The 15,139-nt window shown below is 57.9% G+C and overlaps 5 non-coding genes across 5 annotated transcripts; all 5 read right to left on the reverse strand.

Moving 5' to 3' along the window:
• Positions 1-1,254: 1,254 nt before the first annotated feature.
• On the reverse strand, positions 1,255-1,445 carry LOC140192228 (U2 spliceosomal RNA). Its single transcript, XR_011884164.1, has one exon. It is a non-coding gene; the product is annotated as a U2 spliceosomal RNA (small nuclear RNA).
• Positions 1,446-4,504: 3,059 nt separating this feature from the next.
• On the reverse strand, positions 4,505-4,695 carry LOC140192229 (U2 spliceosomal RNA). Its single transcript, XR_011884165.1, has one exon. It is a non-coding gene; the product is annotated as a U2 spliceosomal RNA (small nuclear RNA).
• A 3,059-nt stretch (positions 4,696-7,754) lies between these two features.
• Positions 7,755-7,947, reverse strand: LOC140192187 (U2 spliceosomal RNA). Its single transcript, XR_011884139.1, has one exon. It is a non-coding gene; the product is annotated as a U2 spliceosomal RNA (small nuclear RNA).
• A 3,153-nt stretch (positions 7,948-11,100) lies between these two features.
• On the reverse strand, positions 11,101-11,291 carry LOC140192230 (U2 spliceosomal RNA). Its single transcript, XR_011884166.1, has one exon. It is a non-coding gene; the product is annotated as a U2 spliceosomal RNA (small nuclear RNA).
• Positions 11,292-14,346: 3,055 nt separating this feature from the next.
• On the reverse strand, positions 14,347-14,537 carry LOC140192182 (U2 spliceosomal RNA). The gene has a single exon (XR_011884136.1). It is a non-coding gene; the product is annotated as a U2 spliceosomal RNA (small nuclear RNA).
• Positions 14,538-15,139: the final 602 nt, after the last annotated feature.

Below are 15,139 nucleotides of genomic sequence, written 5' to 3' on the forward strand. Positions count from 1 at the left end.
GTTGTGAAACAGGAAACGGATCGGCGAAATGCCTGCCGGAGGGAGGCACAGTGCCGTGCGTGAAGCAGGGGCACGTGGACGGATGTGGCAATTGTGGAGACGTGCGCCAAAGCTGGACGCCGAGTAGGTAGGTGTAAGCATGAGACGTTTGAGTGATCTTGGGGTTTGGGACGTGATTCTGAGCGAGGCTAGAGATGCACTGCACTGCCGATGTATATTGGGGAGGTCTGAGTGGGTGGAGTGGGGGGTTGTGCCTCTGCCTTACCTTGAACGGTGGGCGGGGCTTTGGGCCTGGGGCAGGCAGACGCATCAGAGGAGGCCAGGAGGCCAGGCCAGGCCAGGGCAGGGCAGGTAGGCAGAGTTTTGCTGATGCTATGGCTAGGTGGTGATGCTTGTAGCTGGTCTGTCTGTCTGGGCAGGAGAGCAGCAGTCTTGGCAGTCTGGTGCAGGCGGGGAGGATGCAGGGTGCAGGAGCACCGGGCCCTGTTGTGCCGGCGGCGGCGGCGCCCCGTTGCTCTGTAGCCGGGCTCCATCGGATGCCTCCCTCCCTTCCTTCCTTCCTCCCTCCCGTCCGCGTGCCCTGGCTGCTGGCACACTTGAACGAGCCTGCCTGTCCGACAGGCTGGCTGGCTGCTGGTGAAATTGCAGCAGAGCCAGTGACTCGATATCGTTCGTTCCTTCCTTCCTTCCTTCCTTCCTTCCTTCCTTCCTTCCTTCGCCCGCCCGTCCATCCGTCCGTCCGTCCGTCGCGTCCTCCGTTGGCTTCAAGGAGCAGCTGAGAAGCCTGAGCCTGAGAAGTGGAGCGAGTGTGGCGGGACAGAAAAGGTCTTTCGGCCTGCTCCACTTCACTCTGCTTCTGTGCTTGGTGCAGGCAGCAGCCGAGTGAGCAGGCATCAGAATGAGTGCGCCGGTTGAGCAGTTTGCTTCAGGAATGAATGCCAAGGGGCATCTCTCATGAAGTTGCTGCCTTGCCTGCAGCACCTGATCTGGTTGCAGCCCGGATGTGCACTTGATCTTAGCCAAACGGCCCAGATATGATGCCCGTGCTGTTGTTGAGTTGTCTGCACATTGCGTGAGTGAGTGAGTGAGTGAGCTGTATCGACAGACAGACACAGACACAGGAGAGGTGTAGAGCAAGCAGCTCTCCTCTCTCTCCATGTGCGTGCATGCTTGTCTGTGCTGCTGTGCCGCCGCCGCCGCCTGATGGAGCTTTCGTCGTTTTTCTTTTCTTTGCTACTTTGAAATTCCCCAGAAGGGGAGTGCACCGTTCCCAGAGGCACTGCAATACCGGGTCGATGCGTGGAGTGGACGGAGCAAGCCCCTATTCCATCTCCCTGTTCCAAAAATCAATTTAATATATGGTCCCCAGATAAGGGACGTATCAGATATTAAACTGATAAGAACAGATACTACACTTGATCTTAGCCAAAAGGCCGAGAAGCGATGCAGGCGGCCTCTTGAGTCGGCTACATCCTGCCTAGCCTCTGGTGTTTAGATTGAAGCAGGAGGCCTGGCAAAGACCTTGCTGCCCTGGCCCGCTGGCAGCTCTCCCCTAGGTTGTCTGGGATCGGTGGGTGTGCTGGACAGCTGTTGCCTACCTGGTCCGTCCTGAGTGCAACTTGTCAGAGGCTATGTAAAGCTGCCAGTGATCCACCAATCATCTGGGAGTGGGGCCGTACCTACGGGCGCCTACGTCACTGGCACACTGCCTACGTCAAGGCTGCCGGCTTCCTCGGCTGGCTCCCAGGTCGGTCTCAGAGGCTGGCTCAACTTGCACTGCTCTCCTGGTCGTGGGAGGCTGGTCACGCTGTCCTGTCTGCACAAAAGTCTGCAGGGGGAGTGGGAGCAGGCCGCTCGGCCCTTCAAGGGCGTCCCTGCACTCGGCAAAGAGAGCGCGCCTCTCGGCTTTGCGTGCCCCAGCTGGCTGGCGCATCCAGCTGAACGGTCTCCTTCGGAGGCTCTGCCCTCTCCGGGAGGGAGCGAGCGGATGGGACTGCACCGGGCGACAAAGGCAGAGGCCACGTGCGCCGCTCAAGACCGGTTACGAGGTTTGTGGACGTGGCCAAAGTCCGCGGGCAGAAAAGCCTCCTGGCAAGCTTGGGAATAGGAAGATGTCAGCTACAGGTGTGCCTGAGGAGAAACAATGGGTGTGCTCTCCAAGCCGAAGGCTGAAGTGCAGCCATTCACACCTCTGTGCCTTTATTTTGATGTGTGTGGAATTACAATTGTTGAGTGGCTTGAGTTTGTTTCATCTCACAGAAGCTGTAGACTTTGCGTCTGCACAGGCTATCATTGGACACAGTGGTGTCTTCTCCCCTGCTCCCCCACCACCTTTTTTTACCAGGGTGGATGGGGGTGGGTGGGTGTGTGTGTGTGTCTGTCTGTCTCTCTGTGTCTGTCTCTGTCTCTCTCACCCACCGACACAAACACACATGGAATGCTGAGGGATCTGGCAGGGTCGGTCTGTCTCTCTCTCTCACTCACTCAATCTCACACACACACAGAGTCACAGACACACGTGCACACGGGGGTGTGTGGGGGTGGGTGTGTGTGTGTGTTTGTGTGTGTGTGTGTGTCTGTCTCTCTGTGTCTGTCTCTGTCTCTGTCTCTCTCACCCACCGACACAAACACACATGGAATGCTGAGGGATCTGGCAGGGTCTGTCTCTCTCTCTCACTCAATCTCACACACACACAGAGTCACAGACACACGTGCACACGGGGGTGTGTGGAGGTGGGTGGGTGTGTGTGTGTGTGTGTGTGTGTGTCTGTCTGTCTCTCTGTCTCTGTCTCTGTCTCTCTCACCCACCGACACAAACACACATGGAATGCTGAGGGATCTGGCAGGGTCTGTCTCTCTCTCTCTCACTCACTCACTCACTCACTCACTCACTCACTCAATCTCTCTCTCTCACACACACACACACACACACAGAGTCACAGACACACGTGCACACGGAGTGCTGAGGGATCTGCCAAGCTGTACAGAGGGCAGTAAAGGGAGAAGGGCCGAGGCCCTTCATTATGCCTCTGTGCTGACGCCTGAGCAGACTGACTGGTTTTGCAGCGGGGTGGGTGCACGGATGTAGAAACAGGAGGGAGGGCACGGCAGGAGGGAAATGTGTCGCGGGCTGACGGCGGCCCTGTGCCCCACTGCTCTGCAGGTGCGTTTTTGGCCGGCATGGCTCAGTGGTGGAGTGGGTGGGCGCGTGTGCGCGCCGTGGAAGGAAAGGGGTACTGATTATGCCTTGGTTGTGAAACAGGAAACGGATCGGCGAAATGCCTGCCGGAGGGAGGCACAGTGCCGTGCGTGAAGCAGGGGCACGTGGACGGATGTGGCAATTGTGGAGACGTGCGCCAAAGCTGGACGCCGAGTAGGTAGGTGTAAGCATGAGACGTTTGAGTGATCTTGGGGTTTGGGACGTGATTCTGAGCGAGGCTAGAGATGCACTGCACTGCCGATGTATATTGGGGAGGTCTGAGTGGGTGGAGTGGGGGGTTGTGCCTCTGCCTTACCTTGAACGGTGGGCGGGGCTTTGGGCCTGGGGCAGGCAGACGCATCAGAGGAGGCCAGGAGGCCAGGCCAGGCCAGGGCAGGGCAGGTAGGCAGAGTTTTGCTGATGCTATGGCTAGGTGGTGATGCTTGTAGCTGGTCTGTCTGTCTGGGCAGGAGAGCAGCAGTCTTGGCAGTCTGGTGCAGGCGGGGAGGATGCAGGGTGCAGGAGCACCGGGCCCTGTTGTGCCGGCGGCGGCGGCGCCCCGTTGCTCTGTAGCCGGGCTCCATCGGATGCCTCCCTCCCTTCCTTCCTTCCTCCCTCCCGTCCGCGTGCCCTGGCTGCTGGCACACTTGAACGAGCCTGCCTGTCCGACAGGCTGGCTGGCTGCTGGTGAAATTGCAGCAGAGCCAGTGACTCGATATCGTTCGTTCCTTCCTTCCTTCCTTCCTTCCTTCCTTCCTTCCTTCCTTCGCCCGCCCGTCCATCCGTCCGTCCGTCCGTCGCGTCCTCCGTTGGCTTCAAGGAGCAGCTGAGAAGCCTGAGCCTGAGAAGTGGAGCGAGTGTGGCGGGACAGAAAAGGTCTTTCGGCCTGCTCCACTTCACTCTGCTTCTGTGCTTGGTGCAGGCAGCAGCCGAGTGAGCAGGCATCAGAATGAGTGCGCCGGTTGAGCAGTTTGCTTCAGGAATGAATGCCAAGGGGCATCTCTCATGAAGTTGCTGCCTTGCCTGCAGCACCTGATCTGGTTGCAGCCCGGATGTGCACTTGATCTTAGCCAAACGGCCCAGATATGATGCCCGTGCTGTTGTTGAGTTGTCTGCACATTGCGTGAGTGAGTGAGTGAGTGAGCTGTATCGACAGACAGACACAGACACAGGAGAGGTGTAGAGCAAGCAGCTCTCCTCTCTCTCCATGTGCGTGCATGCTTGTCTGTGCTGCTGTGCCGCCGCCGCCGCCTGATGGAGCTTTCGTCGTTTTTCTTTTCTTTGCTACTTTGAAATTCCCCAGAAGGGGAGTGCACCGTTCCCAGAGGCACTGCAATACCGGGTCGATGCGTGGAGTGGACGGAGCAAGCCCCTATTCCATCTCCCTGTTCCAAAAATCAATTTAATATATGGTCCCCAGATAAGGGACGTATCAGATATTAAACTGATAAGAACAGATACTACACTTGATCTTAGCCAAAAGGCCGAGAAGCGATGCAGGCGGCCTCTTGAGTCGGCTACATCCTGCCTAGCCTCTGGTGTTTAGATTGAAGCAGGAGGCCTGGCAAAGACCTTGCTGCCCTGGCCCGCTGGCAGCTCTCCCCTAGGTTGTCTGGGATCGGTGGGTGTGCTGGACAGCTGTTGCCTACCTGGTCCGTCCTGAGTGCAACTTGTCAGAGGCTATGTAAAGCTGCCAGTGATCCACCAATCATCTGGGAGTGGGGCCGTACCTACGGGCGCCTACGTCACTGGCACACTGCCTACGTCAAGGCTGCCGGCTTCCTCGGCTGGCTCCCAGGTCGGTCTCAGAGGCTGGCTCAACTTGCACTGCTCTCCTGGTCGTGGGAGGCTGGTCACGCTGTCCTGTCTGCACAAAAGTCTGCAGGGGGAGTGGGAGCAGGCCGCTCGGCCCTTCAAGGGCGTCCCTGCACTCGGCAAAGAGAGCGCGCCTCTCGGCTTTGCGTGCCCCAGCTGGCTGGCGCATCCAGCTGAACGGTCTCCTTCGGAGGCTCTGCCCTCTCCGGGAGGGAGCGAGCGGATGGGACTGCACCGGGCGACAAAGGCAGAGGCCACGTGCGCCGCTCAAGACCGGTTACGAGGTTTGTGGACGTGGCCAAAGTCCGCGGGCAGAAAAGCCTCCTGGCAAGCTTGGGAATAGGAAGATGTCAGCTACAGGTGTGCCTGAGGAGAAACAATGGGTGTGCTCTCCAAGCCGAAGGCTGAAGTGCAGCCATTCACACCTCTGTGCCTTTATTTTGATGTGTGTGGAATTACAATTGTTGAGTGGCTTGAGTTTGTTTCATCTCACAGAAGCTGTAGACTTTGCGTCTGCACAGGCTATCATTGGACACAGTGGTGTCTTCTCCCCTGCTCCCCCACCACCTTTTTTTACCAGGGTGGATGGGGGTGGGTGGGTGTGTGTGTGTGTCTGTCTGTCTCTCTGTGTCTGTCTCTGTCTCTCTCACCCACCGACACAAACACACATGGAATGCTGAGGGATCTGGCAGGGTCGGTCTGTCTCTCTCTCTCACTCACTCAATCTCACACACACACAGAGTCACAGACACACGTGCACACGGGGGTGTGTGGGGGTGGGTGTGTGTGTGTGTTTGTGTGTGTGTGTGTGTCTGTCTCTCTGTGTCTGTCTCTGTCTCTGTCTCTCTCACCCACCGACACAAACACACATGGAATGCTGAGGGATCTGGCAGGGTCTGTCTCTCTCTCTCACTCAATCTCACACACACACAGAGTCACAGACACACGTGCACACGGGGGTGTGTGGAGGTGGGTGGGTGTGTGTGTGTGTGTGTGTGTGTGTCTGTCTGTCTCTCTGTCTCTGTCTCTGTCTCTCTCACCCACCGACACAAACACACATGGAATGCTGAGGGATCTGGCAGGGTCTGTCTCTCTCTCTCTCACTCACTCACTCACTCACTCACTCACTCACTCAATCTCTCTCTCTCACACACACACACACACACACAGAGTCACAGACACACGTGCACACGGAGTGCTGAGGGATCTGCCAAGCTGTACAGAGGGCAGTAAAGGGAGAAGGGCCGAGGCCCTTCATTATGCCTCTGTGCTGACGCCTGAGCAGACTGACTGGTTTTGCAGCGGGGTGGGTGCACGGATGTAGAAACAGGAGGGAGGGCACGGCAGGAGGGAAATGTGTCGCGGGCTGACGGCGGCCCTGTGCCCCACTGCTCTGCAGGTGCGTTTTTGGCCGGCATGGCTCAGTGGTGGAGTGGGTGGGCGCGTGTGCGCGCCGTGGAAGGAAAGGGGTACTGATTATGCCTTGGTTGTGAAACAGGAAACGGATCGGCGAAATGCCTGCCGGAGGGAGGCACAGTGCCGTGCGTGAAGCAGGGGCACGTGGACGGATGTGGCAATTGTGGAGACGTGCGCCAAAGCTGGACGCCGAGTAGGTAGGTGTAAGCATGAGACGTTTGAGTGATCTTGGGGTTTGGGACGTGATTCTGAGCGAGGCTAGAGATGCACTGCACTGCCGATGTATATTGGGGAGGTCTGAGTGGGTGGAGTGGGGGGTTGTGCCTCTGCCTTACCTTGAACGGTGGGCGGGGCTTTGGGCCTGGGGCAGGCAGACGCATCAGAGGAGGCCAGGAGGCCAGGCCAGGCCAGGGCAGGGCAGGTAGGCAGAGTTTTGCTGATGCTATGGCTAGGTGGTGATGCTTGTAGCTGGTCTGTCTGTCTGGGCAGGAGAGCAGCAGTCTTGGCAGTCTGGTGCAGGCGGGGAGGATGCAGGGTGCAGGAGCACCGGGCCCTGTTGTGCCGGCGGCGGCGGCGCCCCGTTGCTCTGTAGCCGGGCTCCATCGGATGCCTCCCTCCCTTCCTTCCTTCCTCCCTCCCGTCCGCGTGCCCTGGCTGCTGGCACACTTGAACGAGCCTGCCTGTCCGACAGGCTGGCTGGCTGCTGGTGAAATTGCAGCAGAGCCAGTGACTCGATATCGTTCCTTCCTTCCTTCCTTCCTTCCTTCCTTCCTTCCTTCCTTCCTTCGCCCGCCCGTCCATCCGTCCGTCCGTCCGTCGCGTCCTCCGTTGGCTTCAAGGAGCAGCTGAGAAGCCTGAGCCTGAGAAGTGGAGCGAGTGTGGCGGGACAGAAAAGGTCTTTCGGCCTGCTCCACTTCACTCTGCTTCTGTGCTTGGTGCAGGCAGCAGCCGAGTGAGCAGGCATCAGAATGAGTGCGCCGGTTGAGCAGTTTGCTTCAGGAATGAATGCCAAGGGGCATCTCTCATGAAGTTGCTGCCTTGCCTGCAGCACCTGATCTGGTTGCAGCCCGGATGTGCACTTGATCTTAGCCAAACGGCCCAGATATGATGCCCGTGCTGTTGTTGAGTTGTCTGCACATTGCGTGAGTGAGTGAGTGAGTGAGCTGTATCGACAGACAGACACAGACACAGGAGAGGTGTAGAGCAAGCAGCTCTCCTCTCTCTCCATGTGCGTGCATGCTTGTCTGTGCTGCTGTGCCGCCGCCGCCGCCTGATGGAGCTTTCGTCGTTTTTCTTTTCTTTGCTACTTTGAAATTCCCCAGAAGGGGAGTGCACCGTTCCCAGAGGCACTGCAATACCGGGTCGATGCGTGGAGTGGACGGAGCAAGCCCCTATTCCATCTCCCTGTTCCAAAAATCAATTTAATATATGGTCCCCAGATAAGGGACGTATCAGATATTAAACTGATAAGAACAGATTTTTTTTTATTTCAAAATATACTTTATTCAAAAATAAATATATACAGTAAACCATTCAATAACTTTTCATCCTTTACATACGTTTCCATTATACTCAGTAAAATACCCGTGTTTATGGCCACCCATGTGGCACTAAGCGATGCAGGCGGCCTCTTGAGTCGGCTACATCCTGCCTAGCCTCTGGTGTTTAGATTGAAGCAGGAGGCCTGGCAAAGACCTTGCTGCCCTGGCCCGCTGGCAGCTCTCCCCTAGGTTGTCTGGGATCGGTGGGTGTGCTGGACAGCTGTTGCCTACCTGGTCCGTCCTGAGTGCAACTTGTCAGAGGCTATGTAAAGCTGCCAGTGATCCACCAATCATCTGGGAGTGGGGCCGTACCTACGGGCGCCTACGTCACTGGCACACTGCCTACGTCAAGGCTGCCGGCTTCCTCGGCTGGCTCCCAGGTCGGTCTCAGAGGCTGGCTCAACTTGCACTGCTCTCCTGGTCGTGGGAGGCTGGTCACGCTGTCCTGTCTGCACAAAAGTCTGCAGGGGGAGTGGGAGCAGGCCGCTCGGCCCTTCAAGGGCGTCCCTGCACTCGGCAAAGAGAGCGCGCCTCTCGGCTTTGCGTGCCCCAGCTGGCTGGCGCATCCAGCTGAACGGTCTCCTTCGGAGGCTCTGCCCTCTCCGGGAGGGAGCGAGCGGATGGGACTGCACCGGGCGACAAAGGCAGAGGCCACGTGCGCCGCTCAAGACCGGTTACGAGGTTTGTGGACGTGGCCAAAGTCCGCGGGCAGAAAAGCCTCCTGGCAAGCTTGGGAATAGGAAGATGTCAGCTACAGGTGTGCCTGAGGAGAAACAATGGGTGTGCTCTCCAAGCCGAAGGCTGAAGTGCAGCCATTCACACCTCTGTGCCTTTATTTTGATGTGTGTGGAATTACAATTGTTGAGTGGCTTGAGTTTGTTTCATCTCACAGAAGCTGTAGACTTTGCGTCTGCACAGGCTATCATTGGACACAGTGGTGTCTTCTCCCCTGCTCCCCCACCACCTTTTTTTACCAGGGTGGATGGGGGTGGGTGGGTGTGTGTGTGTGTCTGTCTGTCTCTCTGTGTCTGTCTCTGTCTCTCTCACCCACCGACACAAACACACATGGAATGCTGAGGGATCTGGCAGGGTCGGTCTGTCTCTCTCTCTCACTCACTCAATCTCACACACACACAGAGTCACAGACACACGTGCACACGGGGGTGTGTGGGGGTGGGTGTGTGTGTGTGTTTGTGTGTGTGTGTGTGTCTGTCTCTCTGTGTCTGTCTCTGTCTCTGTCTCTCTCACCCACCGACACAAACACACATGGAATGCTGAGGGATCTGGCAGGGTCTGTCTCTCTCTCTCACTCAATCTCACACACACACAGAGTCACAGACACACATGCACACGGGGGTGTGTGGAGGTGGGTGGGTGTGTGTGTGTGTGTGTGTGTGTGTCTGTCTGTCTCTCTGTCTCTGTCTCTGTCTCTCTCACCCACCGACACAAACACACATGGAATGCTGAGGGATCTGGCAGGGTCTGTCTCTCTCTCTCTCACTCACTCACTCACTCACTCACTCACTCACTCACTCACTCACTCAATCTCTCTCTCTCACACACACACACACACACACAGAGTCACAGACACACGTGCACACGGAGTGCTGAGGGATCTGCCAAGCTGTACAGAGGGCAGTAAAGGGAGAAGGGCCGAGGCCCTTCATTATGCCTCTGTGCTGACGCCTGAGCAGACTGACTGGTTTTGCAGCGGGGTGGGTGCACGGATGTAGAAACAGGAGGGAGGGCACGGCAGGAGGGAAATGTGTCGCGGGCTGACGGCGGCCCTGTGCCCCACTGCTCTGCAGGTGCGTTTTTGGCCGGCATGGCTCAGTGGTGGAGTGGGTGGGCGCGTGTGCGCGCCGTGGAAGGAAAGGGGTACTGATTATGCCTTGGTTGTGAAACAGGAAACGGATCGGCGAAATGCCTGCCGGAGGGAGGCACAGTGCCGTGCGTGAAGCAGGGGCACGTGGACGGATGTGGCAATTGTGGAGACGTGCGCCAAAGCTGGACGCCGAGTAGGTAGGTGTAAGCATGAGACGTTTGAGTGATCTTGGGGTTTGGGACGTGATTCTGAGCGAGGCTAGAGATGCACTGCACTGCCGATGTATATTGGGGAGGTCTGAGTGGGTGGAGTGGGGGGTTGTGCCTCTGCCTTACCTTGAACGGTGGGCGGGGCTTTGGGCCTGGGGCAGGCAGACGCATCAGAGGAGGCCAGGAGGCCAGGCCAGGCCAGGGCAGGGCAGGTAGGCAGAGTTTTGCTGATGCTATGGCTAGGTGGTGATGCTTGTAGCTGGTCTGTCTGTCTGGGCAGGAGAGCAGCAGTCTTGGCAGTCTGGTGCAGGCGGGCACCGGGCCCTGTTGTGCCGGCGGCGGCGGCGCCCCGTTGCTCTGTAGCCGGGCTCCATCGGATGCCTCCCTCCCTTCCTTCCTTCCTCCCTCCCGTCCGCGTGCCCTGGCTGCTGGCACACTTGAACGAGCCTGCCTGTCCGACAGGCTGGCTGGCTGCTGGTGAAATTGCAGCAGAGCCAGTGACTCGATATCGTTCGTTCCTTCCTTCCTTCCTTCCTTCCTTCCTTCCTTCCTTCGCCCGCCCGTCCATCCGTCCGTCCGTCCGTCCGTCGCGTCCTCCGTTGGCTTCAAGGAGCAGCTGAGAAGCCTGAGCCTGAGAAGTGGAGCGAGTGTGGCGGGACAGAAAAGGTCTTTCGGCCTGCTCCACTTCACTCTGCTTCTGTGCTTGGTGCAGGCAGCAGCCGAGTGAGCAGGCATCAGAATGAGTGCGCCGGTTGAGCAGTTTGCTTCAGGAATGAATGCCAAGGGGCATCTCTCATGAAGTTGCTGCCTTGCCTGCAGCACCTGATCTGGTTGCAGCCCGGATGTGCACTTGATCTTAGCCAAACGGCCCAGATATGATGCCCGTGCTGTTGTTGAGTTGTCTGCACATTGCGTGAGTGAGTGAGTGAGTGAGCTGTATCGACAGACAGACACAGACACAGGAGAGGTGTAGAGCAAGCAGCTCTCCTCTCTCTCCATGTGCGTGCATGCTTGTCTGTGCTGCTGTGCCGCCGCCGCCGCCTGATGGAGCTTTCGTCGTTTTTCTTTTCTTTGCTACTTTGAAATTCCCCAGAAGGGGAGTGCACCGTTCCCAGAGGCACTGCAATACCGGGTCGATGCGTGGAGTGGACGGAGCAAGCCCCTATTCCATCTCCCTGTTCCAAAAATCAATTTAATATATGGTCCCCAGATAAGGGACGTATCAGATATTAAACTGATAAGAACAGATACTACACTTGATCTTAGCCAAAAGGCCGAGAAGCGATGCAGGCGGCCTCTTGAGTCGGCTACATCCTGCCTAGCCTCTGGTGTTTAGATTGAAGCAGGAGGCCTGGCAAAGACCTTGCTGCCCTGGCCCGCTGGCAGCTCTCCCCTAGGTTGTCTGGGATCGGTGGGTGTGCTGGACAGCTGTTGCCTACCTGGTCCGTCCTGAGTGCAACTTGTCAGAGGCTATGTAAAGCTGCCAGTGATCCACCAATCATCTGGGAGTGGGGCCGTACCTACGGGCGCCTACGTCACTGGCACACTGCCTACGTCAAGGCTGCCGGCTTCCTCGGCTGGCTCCCAGGTCGGTCTCAGAGGCTGGCTCAACTTGCACTGCTCTCCTGGTCGTGGGAGGCTGGTCACGCTGTCCTGTCTGCACAAAAGTCTGCAGGGGGAGTGGGAGCAGGCCGCTCGGCCCTTCAAGGGCGTCCCTGCACTCGGCAAAGAGAGCGCGCCTCTCGGCTTTGCGTGCCCCAGCTGGCTGGCGCATCCAGCTGAACGGTCTCCTTCGGAGGCTCTGCCCTCTCCGGGAGGGAGCGAGCGGATGGGACTGCACCGGGCGACAAAGGCAGAGGCCACGTGCGCCGCTCAAGACCGGTTACGAGGTTTGTGGACGTGGCCAAAGTCCGCGGGCAGAAAAGCCTCCTGGCAAGCTTGGGAATAGGAAGATGTCAGCTACAGGTGTGCCTGAGGAGAAACAATGGGTGTGCTCTCCAAGCCGAAGGCTGAAGTGCAGCCATTCACACCTCTGTGCCTTTATTTTGATGTGTGTGGAATTACAATTGTTGAGTGGCTTGAGTTTGTTTCATCTCACAGAAGCTGTAGACTTTGCGTCTGCACAGGCTATCATTGGACACAGTGGTGTCTTCTCCCCTGCTCCCCCACCACCTTTTTTTACCAGGGTGGATGGGGGTGGGTGGGTGTGTGTGTGTGTCTGTCTGTCTCTCTGTGTCTGTCTCTGTCTCTCTCACCCACCGACACAAACACACATGGAATGCTGAGGGATCTGGCAGGGTCGGTCTGTCTCTCTCTCTCACTCACTCAATCTCACACACACACAGAGTCACAGACACACGTGCACACGGGGGTGTGTGGGGGTGGGTGTGTGTGTGTGTTTGTGTGTGTGTGTGTGTCTGTCTCTCTGTGTCTGTCTCTGTCTCTGTCTCTCTCACCCACCGACACAAACACACATGGAATGCTGAGGGATCTGGCAGGGTCTGTCTCTCTCTCTCACTCAATCTCACACACACACAGAGTCACAGACACACGTGCACACGGGGGTGTGTGGAGGTGGGTGGGTGTGTGTGTGTGTGTGTGTGTGTGTCTGTCTGTCTCTCTGTCTCTGTCTCTGTCTCTCTCACCCACCGACACAAACACACATGGAATGCTGAGGGATCTGGCAGGGTCTGTCTCTCTCTCTCTCACTCACTCACTCACTCACTCACTCACTCACTCACTCACTCACTCAATCTCTCTCTCTCACACACACACACACACACACAGAGTCACAGACACACGTGCACACGGAGTGCTGAGGGATCTGCCAAGCTGTACAGAGGGCAGTAAAGGGAGAAGGGCCGAGGCCCTTCATTATGCCTCTGTGCTGACGCCTGAGCAGACTGACTGGTTTTGCAGCGGGGTGGGTGCACGGATGTAGAAACAGGAGGGAGGGCACGGCAGGAGGGAAATGTGTCGCGGGCTGACGGCGGCCCTGTGCCCCACTGCTCTGCAGGTGCGTTTTTGGCCGGCATGGCTCAGTGGTGGAGTGGGTGGGCGCGTGTGCGCGCCGTGGAAGGAAAGGGGTACTGATTATGCCTTGGTTGTGAAACAGGAAACGGATCGGCGAAATGCCTGCCGGAGGGAGGCACAGTGCCGTGCGTGAAGCAGGGGCACGTGGACGGATGTGGCAATTGTGGAGACGTGCGCCAAAGCTGGACGCCGAGTAGGTAGGTGTAAGCATGAGACGTTTGAGTGATCTTGGGGTTTGGGACGTGATTCTGAGCGAGGCTAGAGATGCACTGCACTGCCGATGTATATTGGGGAGGTCTGAGTGGGTGGAGTGGGGGGTTGTGCCTCTGCCTTACCTTGAACGGTGGGCGGGGCTTTGGGCCTGGGGCAGGCAGACGCATCAGAGGAGGCCAGGAGGCCAGGCCAGGCCAGGGCAGGGCAGGTAGGCAGAGTTTTGCTGATGCTATGGCTAGGTGGTGATGCTTGTAGCTGGTCTGTCTGTCTGGGCAGGAGAGCAGCAGTCTTGGCAGTCTGGTGCAGGCGGGGAGGATGCAGGGTGCAGGAGCACCGGGCCCTGTTGTGCCGGCGGCGGCGGCGCCCCGTTGCTCTGTAGCCGGGCTCCATCGGATGCCTCCCTCCCTCCCGTCCGCGTGCCCTGGCTGCTGGCACACTTGAACGAGCCTGCCTGTCCGACAGGCTGGCTGGCTGCTGGTGAAATTGCAGCAGAGCCAGTGACTCGATATCGTTCGTTCCTTCCTTCCTTCCTTCCTTCCTTCCTTCCTTCCTTCCTTCGCCCGCCCGTCCATCCGTCCGTCCGTCCGTCGCGTCCTCCGTTGGCTTCAAGGAGCAGCTGAGAAGCCTGAGCCTGAGAAGTGGAGCGAGTGTGGCGGGACAGAAAAGGTCTTTCGGCCTGCTCCACTTCACTCTGCTTCTGTGCTTGGTGCAGGCAGCAGCCGAGTGAGCAGGCATCAGAATGAGTGCGCCGGTTGAGCAGTTTGCTTCAGGAATGAATGCCAAGGGGCATCTCTCATGAAGTTGCTGCCTTGCCTGCAGCACCTGATCTGGTTGCAGCCCGGATGTGCACTTGATCTTAGCCAAACGGCCCAGATATGATGCCCGTGCTGTTGTTGAGTTGTCTGCACATTGCGTGAGTGAGTGAGTGAGTGAGCTGTATCGACAGACAGACACAGACACAGGAGAGGTGTAGAGCAAGCAGCTCTCCTCTCTCTCCATGTGCGTGCATGCTTGTCTGTGCTGCTGTGCCGCCGCCGCCGCCTGATGGAGCTTTCGTCGTTTTTCTTTTCTTTGCTACTTTGAAATTCCCCAGAAGGGGAGTGCACCGTTCCCAGAGGCACTGTAATACCGGGTCGATGCGTGGAGTGGACGGAGCAAGCCCCTATTCCATCTCCCTGTTCCAAAAATCAATTTAATATATGGTCCCCAGATAAGGGACGTATCAGATATTAAACTGATAAGAACAGATACTACACTTGATCTTAGCCAAAAGGCCGAGAAGCGATGCAGGCGGCCTCTTGAGTCGGCTACATCCTGCCTAGCCTCTGGTGTTTAGATTGAAGCAGGAGGCCTGGCAAAGACCTTGCTGCCCTGGCCCGCTGGCAGCTCTCCCCTAGGTTGTCTGGGATCGGTGGGTGTGCTGGACAGCTGTTGCCTACCTGGTCCGTCCTGAGTGCAACTTGTCAGAGGCTATGTAAAGCTGCCAGTGATCCACCAATCATCTGGGAGTGGGGCCGTACCTACGGGCGCCTACGTCACTGGCACACTGCCTACGTCAAGGCTGCCGGCTTCCTCGGCTGGCTCCCAGGTCGGTCTCAGAGGCTGGCTCAACTTGCACTGCTCTCCTGGTCGTGGGAGGCTGGTCACGCTGTCCTGTCTGCACAAAAGTCTGCAGGGGGAGTGGGAGCAGGCCGCTCGGCCCTTCAAGGGCGTCCCTGCACTCGGCAAAGAGAGCGCGCCTCTCGGCTTTGCGTGCCCCAGCTGGCTGGCGCATCCAGCTGAACGGTCTCCTTCGGAGGCTCTGCCCTCTCCGGGAGGGAGCGAGCGGATGGGACTGCACCGGGCGACAAAGGCAGAGGCCACGTGCGCCGCTCAAGACCGGTTACGA

Source organism: Mobula birostris, assembly GCF_030028105.1.
Source record: "Mobula birostris isolate sMobBir1 chromosome 11 unlocalized genomic scaffold, sMobBir1.hap1 SUPER_11_unloc_2, whole genome shotgun sequence".
Taxonomy (NCBI): Eukaryota; Metazoa; Chordata; class Chondrichthyes; order Myliobatiformes; family Myliobatidae; genus Mobula; species Mobula birostris.